General features: G+C 48.5%; 1 protein-coding gene across 4 annotated transcripts in view; it reads right to left on the bottom strand.

The window, feature by feature from the left end:
- The window catches only part of LOC144128435 (dopamine receptor 1-like), a 385,821-nt gene that overhangs the window by 136,186 nt on the left and 234,265 nt on the right, over nt 1–15,370 (bottom strand). The window contains exon 1 of one of the 4 annotated variants that reach the window (XM_077661834.1): nt 2,981–3,024. The exons of the other annotated variants lie outside the window; for them this stretch is intronic. The gene's annotated coding sequence lies outside the window, so the exon portion shown is untranslated. Of the gene's footprint in view, nt 1–2,980; nt 3,025–15,370 lie in introns of those variants that run through there. 4 annotated transcript variants of the gene reach the window in all.

Raw genomic sequence — 15,370 nt, 5'->3', positions numbered from 1 at the left:
GCAGATAGGACCATGAATCCATGCCAACAAAGGCTGGTTTTCTGTTCTTTTCTTCATTACGAGCCGGTCTTTTTGCCACTGGATTCATATGCCACGCTACCTTCACTTACAATACTGTAACCAAGCCCGTTCAAGAAATCAATCCCGGGTTCGAACCCGACCGCGGCGGCTGCGTTTTTATGGAGGAAAAACGCTAAGGCGCCCGTGTGCTGTGCGATGTCAGCGCACGTTAAAGATCCCCAGGTGGTCGAAATTATTCCGGAGCCCTCCACTACGGGACATCATTCTTCCTTTCTTCTTTCACTCCCTCCTTTATCCCTTCCCTTACGGCGCGGTTCAGGTGTCCTACGATATATGAGACAGATACTGCGCCATTTCCTTTCCACCAAAAAACCAATTATTATTATTATTATTAAAATGCCTTGCGTGGCTCTTTCTTGTGATGTACCCTATTTTCTAACTTGACAACTGTGTGCCGCTGGGATAGTTAGTGTGCATTCCAGATAATGACCGTAAACCAGCATGAGACACTGGACAAAATAAGAAGGCGACTCAATATAAACGATCTTCTGCTCGTCTGTAGCGACTGCTTGATGAACGCGAACGGGCTCACGAGGCATAGCGCTTCATCTGGCTTCAATGTAGGCTCATATTTATGTAAACCTGACTAGGGGCTCTCTTACACGCTGTAAATCACACACAATAGAGGGGGTCACGTTAAACTGCAATACGGCCCACTTGCATGGAGTCCTGTTGTCATGAAATTCGCCCATTGGCTGGAGGGAAGTTACGTCACCAGACCGGAAGCGGTGTCACTTCCGGTAGAGGTATCAACAGCTTCTAATGCTAACTCATTGCCGGCAGATAGTGAAATTATGTATACCGGAGAATTTTTTTCTTCATCACACACATGGAATGCGGCATCATCAAGGACATCGCTTCCAATTTGTCCACCTGGCTGTGGTACCAACCATGCACAACATTAACCCAAATGAAGGAAAAAAAATGGTGAAGGAAGGTAGAAAAATTTCATGCAGAAATGAAAATATGAAGAAACATGCGCAGGAAATGCAAGCGCACAAAGAAAGGGCCAAGCTCCGTCCCGCTGTGACTATCAGTGACGCTCCCAACGATCTTCGCACCTCAAACCTTGTATGCATGTACGTGACGCCGACGGTCGTGGGCACAACGCTAAAACGCTCAAGGCACTCACAACTTCCGTTGATAATGATAACGGGTGAGAAAGAAAATAAGGAAAGTCTCAGGGTGAAATCTGCTTTGAATAGCATCCGGCGCTTTCGGATCCTGCCTTCTTTTCTTCGTGCGCGTATAGGTGACGTCATACACACTGCCTGCGAGCACCTTCCACCGTCCCCCACTCTCTGCGCCTGCCTCCGCTAGCGAAGCGTATTGCAGTCTTGAGTTATGAATGTGACGTCTGTCATTGGGGGTCGCCGCATTTGGGGCGCCCTGCGCGACTCTGCTTCAATGTCGCGTCGACGAGTCCCTTCCTCCTTCGGGCGTGCGTCGTCAACGGTAATAAGGTCTCTCGAGGGCCGCCTCGGATCTGTTCATCTCGGAGACACCTTTTCTTCCGCTTTCTCTTTACTTTCTTCGCGCCACCTTTATTTTTTCAAATACCGCGCCTGATTTCCACCTACAGACGCACACCCACGTACAAAAAGGAAAACAAAACGAAGAGCAGAAAGTAGGCTTCTTCCGGTTCTATCCTTCTTGAGGACGTAGCACGCACACGCGCAAACAATAAATGCTGGAGCAACATTTTTGCGTGCGCGGGAGAGAAGGTGAGGGGAGGAGGAGAAGAAGCTCTTTTCGATGCAAGATGCGAGCGAAATTTCGAGAAGGGCCTTGCGTCTGCCGTTTTTTTTTTGTTTTTCTTCCAGTATCCACTCGTTGATCTGTTTTCCGCCTGAGACGAGGGACCGGCAAAAAGTCCTCCTGTATCGGGGCTATGAAAGTATTTCCGCACGGTCGTTATAAGTGGGGTATATGCGAGCAGAATAAACAAGTGCGATTATTGTGGGTGGTGCGAAGTGAGGAAAAGCGTAACTTGTTCGGAATCGAATCTAACCTTATTGACGCCAAGGAACGTGAGTTCCACGCAAACGACGCCCAGAGAGTCGCGCGTGCATGCACCTTGCAAGCAGAGAGTGTAGCGGAGAAAGGAACAGGCGCCTTTGCCACCTCGCGGGAATAGAAATGCTCGCGATTTCCCAGCTCACTGATCGATCAAGAGCGTCGCTCAGATTGAGTTTTCCTTTCTCTCTCTCTCTCTTTAGAATACGAGATGACTATTGTGCTTAGCCGGTATGAGCTGTAGACTCTAAATGCGCTCATTTCAATTTATTGCATCCGTGTGCCGTATTGTATTGGCTCGCTGTTTACAGTTTTGTTCAAGTGGAATGCTGCTAACAAAGATGATGAACGCCTGCTGCACTTTTTTCTTTTTTTTCTTCTTTTATCAAACTTATTCAACAGATCTGATTTTTATAAGCCTCATGATTACATATTCTTTTCTTTCTTTTTCTTCAGAAACAAAGTCCAAAGCACAAACAAGAAAGCATAAAATACTGTTCAATAAAACTTGTTGCTGCGCGAGTTGGTGACACATACTTGAAAAAAGATGTAGCGCAAAAGAGACGAGCACGGGACACAAGTCTCTAACACGACGTGTCTCCCTCCCGTGCTCGTCTCTTTTGCGCTACATCTTTTTTCAAATAAAATACTGTCAGACGACGAGCAGAAATCACGTGGCAATGTTCTCGTGTTGTGTAACGCAAGCATATACCGCTCCGGTTACATAAGCTGGTAAGTACGGTATGCTACAATGACAGATTCTAGTTCGCTAAATCGATTCTGTTTCATGAACCAGTTTCGGGGACACGCCTGTACTTTAGTGCCTTCATTCAAGCGCAAATGCCTCGAGGAAATCTAAAAAAAGAGAAAAAAAAACACTTACGTGATCCGGCGGTTGCGTCCCTTCATGTGCATATGCGCGTATACGATGGCGTCGAATCTCAACCTTGCTTTTTCTGAGTGGCGTATTGGGCGAGCGTTTTCGGTTGGCCCTCAGACCGAGCTGCCGTGAACGATGCAGCGACTGTGGCGGCGCCACTCTGTGAGGAGTTAATCTGAGCTCTTTTTTTTTTTTTCAAGAATGAAAGCCCCACGAAACACCAAAGACCACTTTCGTGCCGAGATAAGGCTGTGTACGAATTCAAACAGCAAGAGGTGGGACGGGAGGGGGGAGGGAAAACCGTGAATGACCGGGGACAGGAAACGCAGAGTGCACACTCCTCGCAAGACACAAAAGTAGCTAAGGATGAGTAGTAGGTGACGAAGAGCGCGAGGCAAACAGAAACAGAGTGGCAGACCGGCGCGCACGATAATGCGGGCGACGTGCTCGCTCGCGGTCTCTGTCCCTCAAGGTGGGTGCACTTAACTAGAAGGAGCCGCTATCGCTGCGTTGCACAGTCAGTGATGACAGACCGGCAACTTGAGTCCGGTGCAGTAAGAGCGCGCTTGGCGAAAATTTTGCCATAGCACGAGCTAGAAAATCGTGTTATTCTTAGCTTTTTCTGTATGCAACTGAGTGTGTGTTCACCGGGAAAATCGCGCCTGTGTTGCGACGGTTTCCGGGCACCCGAATCAAAATTAAAGCAAAGATTACGTCATGGAGATGTTCGGAACCTATTTTGGGAGGATTCTTTTGGGACACGCAAGAGAAGTGGTGAGAAATGGATAGCGATTGCAAAACGCGGCTTACTGCTGCGGCTTTGCGTACGACCTCTTCCATCATCATCGCCTTACCTGAGTACGCCTTCGTCACCTTCGTCTCATTACTTTTTCATTCCCTGATCCTACACCACTCTAGTTTTTTTTGTATAAGACAGCCCTGGACATCCCCCTTTTAAAGATGTGTGTGTAGCACCCAAACTTTATGTATGCTAGCCTGTGTGTGTGTGTAAACATGCGCGTCTTCTTCATAACTGCAACGATTTTCACCATGCACTCAGGTAAGAGACTGCCACTCTTGTGACACTTTCTAGGTGGTCTTAATCATATTAGACAGCATGAACTTTGGGCTTTCATTTGTCCTGATATGTCTGAATGCTTCTAGATTTTCTAACAATTTTCTATTCACAGGCGTATATACAGGGAAATGACATTCTACCGGCTTTGTTAACAAATCTTCATAGTATGTAAAAGTCAAAACAGAGCTAATACAAATCTTATTGAAAGTTAATCATTTTTGTAAGGGTTGGCACTGCATGGAGTCTCTTGCACCTACACTCTCCACCGCTTTATTTCCTTTTCTTTCATTTTCCTAAGTTGCAACTCGGAAGCACGGTCCTCCGGCCGATCTCTTCCCCTCTCCACTCATTAAAGCCTTATCTCTCTCTATTCCTACACCATCGCTATTTCTCTCCTCACTGGATAAAGAGAGAGAAAAGAAAAGTCACTTTTCTGGAAGGACACGTGCAATTGTAACTGAAACGCCTCTTTGTCGGCCATTATAAACGCTTCCGAGACATATACGAAGCTTCGAAATCCAACTGCGGAGTTCCCGGTGCGTCCATACGTGTCAGGCTCCACACGGCTGCGGCAAGGTCGAGTGCAAGAAGAAAAAGGGAAAAAAAGGAATAATGAAATAGTGGAACAGCGCACAGGGGACCCCTCCTAGTTTCCCAAAGTGCAGGCCGGCACTAGCGGGCGCTTGCCTTGCTCGGCTACCCACCGTTAATCCCAGCAAGCGCTGAGATCTCGTTCCCGTAAATCAGAGGGGGCCAGACATCTTCGCCCATAGCGGTACCGCAGGGTAGTAGGCGCCCTCTGCCAGCCTACGTGGACGACTGCGGCTAGAAGCAACACTGCCATCCCTCGCGAAAGGCATTGCGCCAGCGGACGTTTTCACGTCTAGGTGCGCTTGATGTTGGCGAACACTTCATAGTTCCACTTTTTATGGTCGCCTCTTTCCTAACCCTGATTTTGTTTTTATTTGCCTGACACGCACGAATCTCTATCAAAAGGGGAAAGAAAGGACAGGCCAGCGTGGATAAAGCAGAAGATAGCTGCTCCGGTTATTGCCGGGTGAATCTCAGGCTGTCTAAACGCGGAGGGGATGCTATTGCGCGCGGCAGCGAGATGCGCCAATTACCGGAGTTCAATGACCCTGCTTGTTTATTGTATAGGTATATACAGGGCGCCCCATCTAACGTGAGCAGTGTTCGAAAAGAAGAAAGGCAGTGCACTCGGCGGGAATCAAATTCCCACTTGACGGAGAAAAACAGCCTTGTCGCCGGCAGCCAGGGTCACTGAAGCGTAATTCTACTTAATATTTTCCAATACTTATTTAGAGGGGTTTTCTACATCGCGGCAAAGTAAATGCGCTTTCTAGAAGCCTGCAGGCAAAGCAACATCTCCAATGCACGTAACTCGTCGAAATAGGCAAAATTCGTTGGCCCACAGCGCAGAGGGTAATCGCATTTTCAAAATTCTAAAAACTGATATATATATATATATATATATATATATATATATATATATATATATATATATATATATATATATATATATATATATATATATATATATATATATATATATATATATATATATATATATATATATATATATATATTTTACGGTGTACTACACGCCTATCAATAATTAATGACCTTAACTGTAATAGATAAAGAGATAACTATTCAGTATTAGCTAACCAGCCTACTAGTTAGCGCGTCATAGCCGCACTCTCGTGTACTATACCGCTGTCAGTGTTGTGGCGAAAAAAGCGCTCTTATTCTTCGAGCCCTGCCTTTTTGTCCTAGCGAGCAGTGACGCCCACAGCTGGGAGGCACCAGATCTGGGCCAATAATTACGATTACTAAGGTGTGGCAAAAGAAGGAGAATGACAGAGACAGTGCCGAGTCAGCGGGAGGCTTCGGATGTTGACTCACTAGGGGGGCAAAAAAGTTGGTGGGTCGTCGGCCAACAGCCGCCTTGCGAGTGACACGGCTGTGACGCAGACAGCGGAACGACTGTTCGCGCCGGTGTAGTGTGGCAAAGGCGCCGACATCATGACAACATGGTGTTGGCATACCGAATCGGCCGACTGCTGGTCTGGTGTGACAGCGTCTTTAGCAGTAAAACTTTGCGTATACGACGGTATATGTATACCATTTCGCCATTCCTAGGTATCTCAGTAGAGACGTGGTCGATTAATGTATTACGTTATTTATTAATTTGGTTTATTAATTTCTAAACTAGAACTTTCGAAAATGTTCTTGTACAGAACTGAAAAATAAAACCTTAACCAACGGTACCAGTAAACAGAAAGTTGGCAGATTTCACGTGATGGCGAAGCGAATTTCCCCCGGGCGCTACAGGTCTCAGCGGGAACAGCATGACGCCCCTTGTTGACAAAGTTGTCGAGAAGAAAACAAGGCTAAGCTGTCGAAACGAATATTAAGTGGGGCATGTGGAGAGCGTGGACAAGTCGCAAAAGAAAACAAAATAAAAGAGAAAAATTGATGACTCGCAGCGTTCTAGCGCACGGATGATAACGAGACAGGACACGCCCGCGGCCTTCCTGTAAATCAGGCCGTGATGGATACGGCAATAAATGCGGAGCCAACTAGAATGAGTCAACTGGCTGATGTCCCTGCCCGCTGAAGAATAGGTTAGGACGAGCTTGATTCAATTAAAGCTTGAGCCCACTACAGAGCCCACTCCCTCTGTGAAAGAACGGGATTGTTGATTCAAAGATACGATTTTATTCGGAAGAGTTATTGGTACGACTGAATAACAGGCCTCAGCACAAAGACGCCGTTGCGGTACGTCGATGAGGCGCCGCTCTGCGTAGCTCGGGAGGCGGCTGTCGAAGGAGGAAGGGGAGGCTCGGCCTTGCTCATTATGCTAAGCCCGTTCGTTGCTGAGGCGGGCACAATTCACCCTGCCAGCAGGAAATGTGCCGCCGTGTTCAAGGACTTGATTTGTGTTCGTATATTTTGACCTCGTGCCCGTCCAGAGACCCGTTAATCTCAGTGGCGCCCAACGTAGGGTTCTCCCGACCCCACGTTGGGCGCCAAGATGTGGCATCCCTCCCTGCGCAGTGGCTTCGCCTCCGGGAAAGCCGGTGACTCGCCCAAGTAGCGGAACAAAACGAGACGGGTCCTTAATTAAACCATCCTGGCTCCACGGCGTGCAGCCCGTACAGTATCGCGTAAGGCTGCTTATATTAGGCAAGGCCTTCCCGCCGGAGTGCGCTGCCGGCAGCGAGCGTCACAACATGTCACGTGCTGTGCTGCACTTCCAACAATGCTGAAACTGGGTTAATTGGTATTGCACGAGCCAGGCAATAGGCTAACGCTGCTAACGCAGAACTGCCGAGGGTTCAAAGAAGACAGATGAAGCAAGGCAGTTTTCTCTGTGGTCGTGTCATTAACGATTAGTGGTCTTTCAATTCAACCACTAATAAAATCAGCTTCCCTATGTCATCGGAAAAAGACTGATTATCCGTTTAACGTAAGATGACAGGATAAAGAGAGTGCTCCCTTCATCCCCCACTTTAAGCTAAAATATTGCTCGTCGACAATTTCAGCAGGCACTGACGATAGGCCCATAACTATTAAATAATAGTATCGCGTGTGCTGAGTTCAAGGGTCAGTATAGCGAGCGTTTTCCGTAAACGAAGAGACGCTTGACTAGTCTTGTTCGCTTTACTGGTCCTTTACACAGCGCCGTGCAGTACCTTGTTTTCCTATTGTCGAAGAACATTTAAGTATGTTTAACTTGACTGGAGGTGGTTTCGACGAGACCAGTAAACCGCGACGCGACAGGGGGCAGCTCACTATGCTCAGAAAGCGCTTTTCAGTCTGTAGAGCACATGCAGAACTCAGAAAGTCTTGTAACGCGGCAGCGGATGGGGCTGAAAAGGGCTGGGCTTTCCAGCTCATCTAGCAGGGACGGCATGCTCTGCAAACGCGTACAATGTCATGCCTTTGGTGTGAGCTTAAAACTATCTCACCTGGCGTAGGATACTGCAGTTCAGCGGACGTGAACTAGTCACAGAAACCCTCCCCCCACGACCCCCTTATCAAACTGCTTTTAAAGGGAGACTATAGACAAATAAAGTTGCCCTGTATCGATATATATTAATGCACTTTCATAAAAAATAGACACCTATTACTTAAAACAAACCTTAGTAAGTTATAGAAAAGGGCAAAAATGAAAGTTTGGTGTCGCCATTATCGGCCGATTTCGCAAGCGAACTGCATTGACTCCGCGTATTTGACGCCAAACGCCTGATTGAGAAAGCAGAGATTTGACCGAACGCAATTATTTAAAAGTGAATTATTGCCCTTCTCAGCCTGAAGCTGCACACTTTCCGTTCATTGCCTCCACTTCACGCGAATTGGAGGATAAATAATTCTAACACGCTCGCATCGCTTGATTCAATAACAAGTTGATTGCTTTTCATGGCGTTAACAATGGCTTGGTATGATACGGCTTGCATGACATTCATAGAAACAAACGAGATTTAAGATATGGTTCACTGCTAAGGCGGGCAGAGGGCCGTGATATGTGAAGCGGTGCCATTTTCGTTTGCAGCTAATGTTTTTTTATTGCTGCGTAGCGCGAACACACGGTCTAGGCACACCGCATAGGCGTTATAACACGTAAGACTGAGGAGCAAATCTTTACGTCAAAACTGCGAAAAGTATTTTCGCGCGAACAGGGAAACTCTCAAGTTAACATCTGAGGGTCTGCAGTCAGATAGTTACCAGAGACAAGCCTAAAGGACGGACCAGTCCAAACAAAAAGAAAGAGGGCAGTAAACGGCCACGGCGAAATTAATGGTCGGGTCCCGAAGGCCAAGCTGCTGGCTGGCATTGCAGCATACTTAGGGCGAGACGTGGGTTATCGTAAATGGCTGACACCATCGCAGCGAGAGCAATAACGGTGCTTCAAAGGCTACGCAAAGAAGAGAGTTGCGCAACTCGTGATAGCTCCACTCACGTCCTTGCACACGCCCTGGCCTCGGTTCAACTTTTTTTTTTAAAAATGGTTACCGTCTTAAAATAGATTCTCCTGCTTACCTCGGCGCATGCTGCTACTGAGCTTTGGTAGCTGATTAGATGTTCCCTTGTGCTCTCCTCTTTGGAATGACGTGATTGGTTCATGACGGCACATTCCGTGTGACTTTTTTCGTTTATTCCAATGTCGTTGATAAACATTGAAATAGTGATTTATAATACATTTGCTCTGTTTTCTCCCAAGAAAGCAACAGGGTAGAAATTGATGCGCGATAAAAGAGGGAAGTAATAGAACACGCCTGTCACAGCTATGCATCGCTAGTTTAACTGCTTCACTACCGACTCGCATAATCATTTCTGTTTATATACGAATGAAGACTATCAGATGAATGCAACGCATTCGTACATTATTTGGATTGGAAGAGCAATATGGAAGTGGAAATATTTCTGCGCGCGCCTCATGCGAGGCGGCTGTGCTCGGCGCACAGTATTTGCGCGAGTAAAGATTCAAAGTTCTGCTGAGCTGACGGCTTCGTAAGGGGCGGGTCCTCGTTTACGCCAATCACTCTTAAAGTACAGTGTGCCGCAGCACTATAGGCTGTGGGATACACTGGTATCCCCTCCTCGTCCCCCGCGCCAGCGGCGACCGTGACTTACACGGGCGCGCTGGCCCAAGGAATGTGGAGAGAAGGCACCCCCGCGACTCTGCTCATTTCCACCCCAGCACTGACGTGACGTCACGGCAGCGTGCTGCCTTCTGTGGAGAGGGTAGCACGCCTAAGCTTGACGGCAACGATTTGCTGCCAGGGAGGCAATGCCCGAAGGGATAAAAGGGGGGAACGCGCGGCGGGAAGGGACTCTCGCGGTCGCACCTTACCTAAGTGCCCCACGGACCCCTTACGCTGCCCGCCGGCCCCCGAACACCAACGCTAGACGACGTCAACGACCTGGTGAGCTGCTGAACATCTATTTTACGGATAGAACATTCTTCCGCAGTGTGCTTTACGTCGCGTTAGGATAATAAACTATTTCCTAGCGTGCCCTGCCGTTGCCTATTTCGTCCGGACCTGCCGTGGCTGCGACTCTGCGCCACGGGTTGGGGAAACGTGTTGCGTACTTGAATAACGCCTGCGTATAGCTTGCACGGAAGCTCGCCTTCCCGGCCGGCTGGACGCAGAGTGACCCCATAAGGCCGACCCAGGAATGAGTATAACTCTGCAGCGCAGTCCTTGCGCTTCCAGAACGTATGTCATTTCACCGACTCGCTCGTCACAATTCCCCTTATGAATGCAGCCAGGCTATATTATTAGTATGACTGATTATTTTTTTAGCTTCCACAGTTAAATTTACCATGGTAGTGGAAGGCCCGGGCTGAGGGTGGGGGTAGGAGGTACCTAAGAGGAGGGTAGCTATTGAATGTTAGGCTACAACGTTGATATCAATGTAGTGGTGATCGAAATAGGGTACTTCGCAGACAATGCGAGCCTGCAAAATTGCGTAATTCCCGCTTTAGGATTTGTTTAAGCCGAAATAATGCAGCAGCATGCATTCTGGAGTGAGAACGAAACAGGAACGAACGCTTAAGCAACTTAAGCTTTATAAGGCGGTCTCTTCGTTGTATCCGAGACAATGTTACCACTAACCGAGGGGCAACAAGTAACACTTTGACAGAAGTCTGAAAGGGGGCTCGCTACACTTTGCTGTCAGGATATAATGGTATCTTGGAGTACTTGAAATATAGCGCCAAGGGAGGAGAAAAAGAATGGAATCTTGTTTTAGGAAAGGTTTACATTGCAGGAAGCCACAACATCGTTTACCTGAAAACAAGTTGCCCCGCACGATTTCCACAGAAACTTCCTCCAGTGTATCTGGGAAACGTGGCTGCACAGAAGCCGGGCCCATTTAAGTTCTTCTATACAGCTGCTCTCTACAGAACATATTTCTCGTGGCGGGCGTTGGTGTTTTTAATTAGCACATTTATTGATTTATTTTCAATTCTTTATTATTCGTTATTACGTGGCGGATAATGTGTAACAAGCCAACAAAGCTAAGTTCAACTTTTTTTTCAAAGCTCGAAAGCTTGGTTAAATAATAACGCAATCTAACTAGCGATAACCGCTTGTTTACACGATATTTTATGCTCGAGTTGAGCTTAACCAGATCTGGTAGACACGTCAAGAGCGTTAAGAGCACCGAGCCCAGCAAGGAGCTTAAGAGGGTTACAAGTGAGCATGGACATTTAATCCAGAATGAAAAAGAGCCAAGTATTAAAGACGCAAGACGTGGGGGGGGGGGGGGGGATAGTGTTAGTACATACTGTAAGCACATACACCGTAACACAGGAACTTTGCGAGAGAACATTTATCATAGCGTGTCAGCGCAATCCCCTCGACGTCCCCGCAAAGCACGCTCGATGCCTTGCGCAGCAGCAGCCCTGGGAGCTAACGCAACCCCGTTAAAGCAGTTACACGCCTGTCGTCCAGTGTGTTCTTCAAGAAGAACCGCCTGAGCGGTCATATATCATCTCGGCACTTCTTTTCGAGTTGAGCGTAATAAAACATGATAACCCGATTAATCGCTGCGCGATCTGGCGGTACGCAGAGGAGTTCGCTACACACGGGCGCGGGGGGCACGACGCTCTACAGGGCTCGAAACGCGGTGCATATTTTTGCACTAACTCTAAGACGGTGACGATGCTGAGCCATCTCGACTGCGTGTGAAAAGAAGATAAGGTTCTGGAAAGTCCTTCAAGAATTCACTTGCTCGCTAAAGGAGTTTTAAAGTAGGCAAAGCATCACTGCCGAGCTGAAATGCCTGGTTTATGAGTGCCTGGGTTCTTTTTCTCTAGTTTTGTTTCCTTCTGTCGGATGAATGTAGAAAAGCTACCATCGACCACGGGACACCGCTAAGTCTGCTGTATTTACGGGCTGTGTTTTGCTTTCTTTGAGTTAGAAGCTGAGGAGTGCATATAAACAGACGACACCGACAGCTTCTGCTGTCTTGCACCCGTGGAACTAAACGAGTCACTCGTCGGTGACCTTTCAGCAGATGTGGATTCGGTCGAAAGGTGATGCTCGGGTGAGGTAGTGGAGCTACTGCGACGATGAAAAGATTGCATGTGTATATATGTAACTGATGCCTGTCGGATTAACAGCTTCTGCCATAAAACACAAGCTGACCGCATACAGGAGGCCCTTTCAGTGCAAAAGCACTACTTAACGCGGCCCGAACCAAGAATCTTGTGTGAAGCCTCGGAATAACTCGGGTAAGCTCGGGTCAGTTCGGAGCAGCGCCGCGTCTGCTGTAGCCAATGGGAGGGTGACCTTGACCAAACGTAGCATAGCAACAGTCCATGCAGAAATAAAACAATTATCGCCGCGACAGGGTTTCGAACCCGCGGCGGCGCGAACAGGTCACCTTCGCTGGCCACTGCAGGGGAGCACCATGCTAACGCCGCAGCCGATCACGCATGGTGTCAAACTGCAACACACGGTGGCGCTGTGCATTTCACATCGTCGTCTTCATCAACTTCCATCTGCGGCACGAACAGATCGGATAAGCTTAACCTCGATCAGAGCTTAAGCTGAGTCCAAAATCGTTGCCAGACGTCCCGACTACCCAACAAAGCAAACTGATGAGCCAGCCAGGCTAAAAGCATGCTTTCGCACGCCTACTCAGTTTAACCACGTTAAAAACCGACAACCTTTTTTCTTTGTTTTGCTTATTGTTGTCGGTGCGCTGCAGTCGCAATGCGGCACCGGTTATATGCGGCCCTGAAATGGTCTTGCCTGCTCCTTTCATCTGTTCCCTTAAATCCCTCGCCGTCCCTCTTACGGCTCCTGGCGGATCAGGGCCGTTTGCGTGGCTTCAGCGAATTTTAAATGCCACCGCGGGGGATTACTTTCACGAGTGAAGCATTTCACGAAGGCATTGTCGAAGAACACAACAAGAAAAGTCGTCTAAGTATGACACACCAGTCGTGGACGAGCATTCTGGCGGCTGCGCGTACTGCAGTGTGCTTGACCTTGGAGATTTCCGGGAGGAAAAAACAGGGAAAAGAAGTATGAGAAGCAAAACAAACGGTAGCGACGAGGAAAGGCGTTTTGGGGCCACTTTGAGAAATTGTTCTCGAGGAATGTAAATGTTTCGAGAGCGTGGCGAAGACAAAGCACCCTCACACGAAGGCGTTTCACCGGAAGGACACAGAAGGGCGGTTGTGCTGTGTGTCACAGCCAGCAAAGCTGCTGTCTGCTGCTGGCTGTGACAGCGAACATACGCGTGTGAAGTCTTCGGAAATGGCTTCTAATCTGTTCCCCACTTGTACGGAGGGGCGCCAGCCGTGAGAGACAAATCGAGAAACGTACCGCAAAGAAAAGGAGGAGAAAGTCAGCACGCGCACGGAGAAATGCGGGAGAGAGCGCGCAGCGAGGCGTGTTACGCTCTTGTTGACGGCAGTTGGAAAATGTGGGCGAGACATGCGCACTGCAGCAAGTTAACGAGAGCCGTGTAGACGTGACGACGACTGTGCAGATCTTCGGTGCTGGTACCTCCAAGCTCGGAACAAGAAAAAGGACAAAGAAAGAAAGAAAGAAAGAAAGAAAGAAAGAAAGAAAGAAAGAAAGAAAGAAAGAAAGAAAGAAAGAAAGAAATCAGAGACAGAGAGCGGGAGGGAAATATAGAAAGGAAAAGTAAGAGGATGCGGCATGATGCGCGCGTGCTGGCTGCGACACGTGTAAAGGGTCCGGCGTGGCGGTGAGAGCCACCCGCAGCGAGGCAAGCTCGAGAGCGCGCATTGGCAGAAAAAGTCAGTACAAACAGGAGACGCCGCAGCAGCAGCAGCAGGAGCAGAAGTCGCACCAAGAAGTACAAGCAGCGTGAAGGTGGTGGTAGTTGGGCTGGCGGAACGATCGCTGAAGTCCCGCTGGGTTCTTCGCGCTTTCTGGCCGACGTGACCTGAGCCGAAACGTGGCCAATTTGAATCAGGGCACGTTCGGAGATCGACCGCCGCCGCGGTGGCCTGCGCCGTAGCGGGCCAGTCTGGCGAAGGCGCTCCCCCGACGTCGGTGTTCCCTTCCTTACCACAACCTCCTCACGGCTATCCTTTCTCTCTTTTCCTTCCCTTTCTCAAAAGTGCACTCTTTCTCCGGCTCTCATCAAACTGCAGCATCGCGGGCGAGTTCATGCGTGCGTGCTTGGGAAGGGGAGAAAGAGCGAGATAATGTGTGTGTGTGTGTGTTTGAATGTCGGTTAGGGGAGGAAGACATCTTCACAGACGCGACAGCAGCGCCGGACCGCTGCAGGCGAGGAAGGTGCTGACTGCTGTTTGCGAAGCACTTCCCTCTAGCGACCTGTTTTGCTCACTTTTCAGTAGTTGCGTATCGTTGCACTCTATGCCCTCTAGCGGTTGTGAGCAGCCTACCAAAGTCGGCGCCCTCAGAGCGGTGCGTGACACCGCTCACGTGTCCATAGGGTAGTCGCCGCGACTTTTTCTTCAGCACTCTTTTAATTTCTCTTCCTGACGCTTTCATTTTCTCTCACTCCACTCTGTGGTTTTTTCTTTTCTCTATGTATTTTCGGTGTTCTTATCAGGAACAGACCTCCTCTTCTGCCGGCATTCTCCCCTCCGGTCCCTTTCAAGTCAGCGAAGTCCTTGAAGAGGGATCTGATACTTTCTGATTATTTTTCTTTTATTTCTTTGTCGAGTCTCAAAAGGAGCCACTCGGCAGAAGGTGAGAACAAGGTCGGCGGCACTCCACACGCCAGCTCATTGAGGCGCGTGTACGGATCGTCATTAAGTAGCCTCATGAACTCGGTTCGACTCGAGTGCTGGCGCGTAGCGGTGCGAGACTGGTACTATGAGACGCCCTGCACCTCCGCATCCTCCTCTCCTTTCCTTTCCTCCGCCACTGTCGCAGCCACTTCCGAGTCGTCGCGCCGTAGCTGGATAGATGTTGAGAAACCGCAGAAACCCGATGTCTTTGTAGTGGTCCTTGTTAAGGACCTGTTAAGAAGGACCTGTTAAGTACGCGTCGTGTTTTCTCACTCGCAGAATGAATGAGGAGATAGGAGACAGGAGGTGCATGAAATTCGTACACGTCGCCGAATGAGAGAATAATAAAGCAAAAATAATTTCACGTTTCACAGATGGGCAGGTCGTTAGAGACGCGTTTTTTTAATCGGTTTTGCAACCCATTTGTTGTGATATCGATCGAACGGCATGCAGTTCGCGCATTTATACCTATAAGTTGGTGCGGCATCGATGTAAATCTAACTGGCGATTGAAACCTTACCTTCACTTTCTTTTTCTTCAC

The sequence above is a fragment of the Amblyomma americanum genome, chromosome 4, assembly GCF_052857255.1.
Source record: "Amblyomma americanum isolate KBUSLIRL-KWMA chromosome 4, ASM5285725v1, whole genome shotgun sequence".
Classification (NCBI taxonomy): domain Eukaryota; kingdom Metazoa; phylum Arthropoda; class Arachnida; order Ixodida; family Ixodidae; genus Amblyomma; species Amblyomma americanum.
This window is presented reverse-complemented; position numbering and strand designations above follow the sequence as displayed.